Consider the following 6,000-nt stretch of genomic DNA (forward strand, 5'->3'; position numbering starts at 1 on the left):
AATAAATGACCAAATGTCTCACTTGACAACCAAGTCTTAATAGGTCACACACATGTTACCCTGGTGTTACTTCTGGCTCCAATAGATGGCAGACACATACAACACTACGTTGCAAAGCAAGTGAGTACGCACAGTGTGTGTACTCACTGAAAAGTGTTCTAGAGTGTGTCACCTGTCAGCTCTGTATTCACAAGAGAAAGAAAAACCTACATTTACAGTTATCACACCTTGTTTTTAAACACAAGTGACAGAAACTTGATTCTGACTCAAGTTTAACAAAGTGTCGGATTGCATAGAAATAATGTAACAGCCTGATGTTAATGGTACAGATAAGCCTGTTGGAAATTTCAAACCAAAGAGGATCATAAATGACCACTTTCATGACAGAGTATTCCATTACGTATTTTATACTGGTGTTTAATATGGGATTTCTGTGATAGTCCTATTTTAAACCAATTAAATCTTTTGAGGTTTAGAGGGATTGAAAGTTTACTAATTGTACGGGGGCTCCACCTTGACCCCCAAAAAAAAGCACAAAGCACACAAGTGTGCCCCTCCATAAATTATAGATCTGAAAGGGAACCATTTACGACCGCTACCGAACCCCAATGGCTGCCAGAGTACACAGAGGATCAATCACAACCAAGTACGCAGGCGAAGGCAGAACTCATGAAAATTCAGTGAGCAGTTTCTCTGTTGTTACAAGCAGCTCTGAGCGCTTTGTGACGTTCACAGTGCCAAAGTGGATGCATATCATGGAGAAGGAAGGGAAACAAATGCAACCACACACAGCCACAGTTTGACAGCTTCCTTAAATAGTCCTGACCAACGTATGTGGAGACATCTTTTCCTATTTGATGAAATGGCTGTATCTTTGGCCAACTTACGTCATTTATAGTGTTTTCATTACAAGAACAAAACACACATTTTGCTTATTTCAAATTCTCTTCACATTATACACAATTTGTAAATTTGAATAGTCACAGGTAGCTCAAACCTCCGTCTTTCATTAGTTGTATTGTTTTCTTTTTTCAAGAAGGATCCTAATGTTTTGAAAACCCTACTGAGTATCTCTGAAACACTCACACAGTTGTAAGGACTATGAGAGCTGCAGATAAGTGACAGTGATGTCACAGTCCAGTGACTGCCATACAAGTGCCCTATAGACTGCAGATGAGTTTTCACTCAACCTAAAAATGAGCTGGGAATCTGCTGCATTTTCCATAGCCGTGTTTTGTCTACAATACCGAACTGTCACACCTCAGCCAATGCTTCGCTTGGATGCCCTTGGGCCTCGAAGCAGGTAGGAGATAAGGAGGAACAAGGGAGGAGATTTAATGTTTTCTTGAGGGAAACCATGAAGAATGGAGTGATTTTACTTCTTGTTGGCGTTTCTCACTCAGGCTATATTTACACCGCAGGGCATGATTACTTTCTCACTTAAAAGAAAGACCCTGAAATAAAAGTGTCCTCACTGTCAACATGCTGTTTTCACAGAACCAAATGTGGATGCTACGCAAGTCAGCATATACAGGTGCTGGTCATAAAATTAAACTATCATGAAAAAGTTGATTTCAGTAATTCCATTCAAAAAGTGAAACTTGTACATTAATTCATTCATTACACACAGACTGATATATTTCAAAAGTTTATTTCTTTTAATTTTGATGATTATCACTGACAACTAATGAAAATCCCAAATTCAGTATCTCAGAAAATTAGAATATTACTAATATTCTAATTTCAAGAAATAAAGGCTTGAAATATTTCACTCTGTGTGTCATGAGTCTATATCATATATGGGTTTGACTTTCTGAAATGAGTGACCACAAATATTAAAGTTGTTCATGATATTCTAACTTTTTTAGGTGTACCTATATGTCATTCACAGCAGTCCCTTTTTGAAACACTAACATTTTTTGTGAATTTATCCTTATCAAAGCAATTTGGTCAAAATGTATTGCCCAATTACACAACAAATAGATTTGGATAGAAATTGCAGCATGACCAACTAGGTGATAACTAATATGCAATATTATGTTCTAAGCTTTCGGCACATTCAGGTTTCATTTAATGATTCAGAATTAGGATCTAATTCCTGATTTCTAACCATGGGTACACCTTCCCATTGGTGTATATGAGCACATTGCTGGTGTACATAGATAAAAAAAAAACACAATAATATTTCTCTTCACTGAAAGTGTTCTAGATACTGTATATAAAAAGGAATGCTGCATACCTAAGGTAATTCTGAGCAATTTTATAAAGTAGTAACAGGATTCTTCTGGTCCAACCTACTTGGAATCCAACTGGGCCATGCTTGGCCTCTGAACTTAATTAAGATTCACACTCTTGCTTAAAAGCTTAAGGTACTGAGGGGTATTTCATCAAACCAAGCTCAGAGTTAAGTCCAGGTTTAACCTGAGAGTCCAGCTCTGTTAACCCAGGTTCTAACTGGAACGGCAGTTTTCATCAACAAGAAAACACCTTAGTTACCATAGTAACACCGTCTGCTCCTGATCAGGTTTAAGCAGCAGGCTTTTCTTAAGCTGCAGACGCACTCTCATGAAATCACAACATCATTATGAAAGAAGTCATTTAGTGATGCTTTAAAACACTCAATAGAGATATTACAAAAGGAAAAAGAAGTCAAAAGGTTTATACTTACAAAAAAATACAGCTTTAATACGTTATTTAATAAAGGAAATGAAACAGAATATCATGGTAAATAATTAAATATGATTTTAAATTGATCCAAAAGACGATAAAATTATTATCTTATTATGTGTTTAATGTGTCTCGTATTTTTTAATGAGTTGATCACAGTCTCCATGCGTTTAAACCAGGGGTGGGCAAACTTTTTGTCTCAGGGGCCACATGGACTTTTAAAAATTGACAGACGGGCCAGGTCAGCACCCAATGCATACATACATTCTTCTTCTTCTTGTCTAAAATTCAAATTTATAAAACTTAATCACAAATCAACCATATGCGTTACAGATTTGCAACTTTCACCCAAATTTAGCCCCAATTCTAAAGAAACGTTTGTACTTTTAAGGAGAGACAGGCCTGTTAGTAGAGCAGTGCTTCTCAAAGTGTGTGGTAGAGAATGGAGACATGACAGGGTGGAATTTTCAATTTCATGACAATCTTCTTAAAAACCTTTTCTTCATCGACAATAAAGATCATTACTAGGCAAATTTAGAATCCTAAAATGTATCAGAAATTAAAAGAGCATTCAATTAAGACAGCATTAGATATGCGACTGGGATCAAAATGTAACGTGGAACTAAAATGAAAACATAATGATTTACGTTGGCATGTGAAGTGAAGCGGAACCAGAAACCAACTTTTATTAGCTGATTTAAAACATTCATTTACTTTTTTGTTTTCTTAAGCTTTTTGGCACAGATTGTAAACAAAGTGTTGTTTCCTGAATATTTGGACTGCTGTACTTTTACATTTGTTCTGTTATGCAGGTAAACAATTTCATTTAGTTTTTCAGCTTTGATTTATTTATGAAATATACTTGCATTATGAAACATGATGATATTTGATCCCTGTTAGTTCATTTCATACTTGTACTGAATTTCTTTCTTTCTTTTTTTTTGGTTTTCTACTTTACTTTTTACATTTGTTTTTTTTAATTCAGATAATGAGTTTAATTTAGTTTTCGATTTATTATGAAATATTATATTATTTGTTCCCTGTTGGTTCAACACATTTTAACATGTGTTATTTGTCAGGATTATTTGGGGGGGCAATGGGCACGGGTGGGACTTGAAAGTTCACGTTCACAGCCTTTGACCGGACTTCAGTGAAAAGTATTTACTTGTCCATTCATTATTAAACACTCAGCACTCACTATCGACTCTTCTTTTCTTTGGCATCGTGGTTTTGCTCCACCAAACCACGGTGGACAGTGGTCCAATCTCCACCAGGTGTATTCATGCGACACCACGTGATCCTGCAATAAAACATCAACAAACAGCATACTTTGATTATCCAACGTGGAAGAACTGTTTGTCTGGCCAGCTACCCAAGTTTCCGCTTCCACCATGAGTAAGTTCTTCTTCTTCTTCTTCTTCTTCTTCTTCTTCTTCTTCTTCTTCTTCTTCTTCTTCTTCTTCTTCTTCTTATGGCAGCAACCAATCTAACTCTGCTTTCTTCCTCATCTTACGTTTTCTGTCCATACCGAGCAGGATGCCAGGCATCACAGGACTAAGTCAAAGGAATGCAGTCATAATTATGATATTGTAACAGACTGAGTCCCAATGTTCTACATGTAGTTTATTCAACGAGTGTTGTGGTTTCTCATGGTTGTGAAGGCATCATTGTTACGTGCAGCTTTCTCTGCCAATGTTCGTCTATGTTTACATGTGTTCTGCATGCTGATTGGCTGGTAGGCTGGAAAAGGGCGGGCGTAAGCGGAGACTGGGAGAACATTTGGGTCCCACAGGTGTTGAGGATATAAATGATGGAGTAAGACGGTTCATTTTGTGTTTTAATTGTTTATTTTGGCTTCGGTGGGCCGGATTAAAAACACCAACGGACCGGATGTGGCCCGCGGGCCGTAGTTTGCCCAACTATGGTTTAAATTATCAGTAACAATTTGTCTATATAAGTATACGTGCATATCCATCGTCTCCATTTACGGTACGGTATAAATGTTCATTCATTTGATTAATAATGAGAACGCTCTAAATATACACAGAGGGAGAGGCTGATCAGGGACAGTCACAGAGCAGAGTGAAAGCGCCCCAATTACAAAAATACACCACCGCTTATTGGGATGTGTGCGTTGCTCAGCTGCATGGGAGCATCTGCAGTGTTGGACGTGACATCCAACAGCGTCACACAGCACCGCTGCTCCCTCTCTTCATTTGAATTTAATGTTTAGTGCTAAGTTCATCAAACTATTCATCAAACACTCACAAGTCTCAAAAATTACATACTATTGTAATTGTAAGTTACAGCATCGTCTTTTATTAAATGCAGACAGGTGTTAACACATGATCAGTGTGTGATCACATGCTTCAGTAATTTTCTGTGATACATTGACTAAATAACAGCATCTTTAACCCTTTACTACTTTTAAAATGTTCAAACCACAGAAACTTCTTAAACGTGTCCGTCCGTTATTCTCACCGCTCAGTAACAGATGACATCACGTCCTGTTGATCTAAAAAAAAAAGCTGCAGCACATGTGCCCTCACGTCTCTAATCAGTGAATCTGTGATCGATCTCATGGGTCTTATGAAGATGGGCATTTAAGTTAAACACTGTCAGCTGGCTTGGCTCAGCTGGGGAGCTCCAAGCTGAGAAGTGTTTGATGGAATGGGAAAAGCCAGCATGGTCATGGACAGCTTGGCAAAACCAGGTTCTATTTCTATTTCTGTTACATGAAATAAATACCCCCTGGTCTGTTAGGCTCAGGTTTATGAGAGACAAAGCAGGTTGGAAACCACTGGGACATTCACATTTTTGTATGATGATTTAGGGTCAATATAGTCCACTATCTTTGATGAAGGTCTATTTTTGCATTGGTAACACCCAGAGTTAAGGAGCTCTAAAGACAAGAGGAGGTCCAACCTGGTACTGAAAATATTCCCCCTTCTTTTTTAAATACAATAGGGCATTGTGTGAATGGATGTGTGTGTATGTACAGCCTTAATGTTGAGGTATGCAGACAAAGAAGATGCTCGAGTGCAGATGGGTTTTGGGGTTGAGACTCTGGAAGCTATTGAGTCATTGATCTCTGAATGCTCTGGTTCATGATGAGCATGTTCTCAGTCCCCTCACCCTCCTTCCCTTTTCCTCCTTTGTTGTGGTCACTGGGACAATTGGTTACTGCCTGACAGAATAGAAACCACTCAGTCTGTCCCCTGCAACATCAAACTATTAAACAGAGGATCTTGTTTCTGTGTCTGCCAGAACACATCTTAAGAGGATTTGGGTCTTCAAAATATTTGAGCAAGCTCTCAGCCAGCGTGACAACAT

This window comes from Gouania willdenowi, chromosome 6 (genome assembly GCF_900634775.1).
Source record: "Gouania willdenowi chromosome 6, fGouWil2.1, whole genome shotgun sequence".
Taxonomy (NCBI): Eukaryota; Metazoa; Chordata; class Actinopteri; order Blenniiformes; family Gobiesocidae; genus Gouania; species Gouania willdenowi.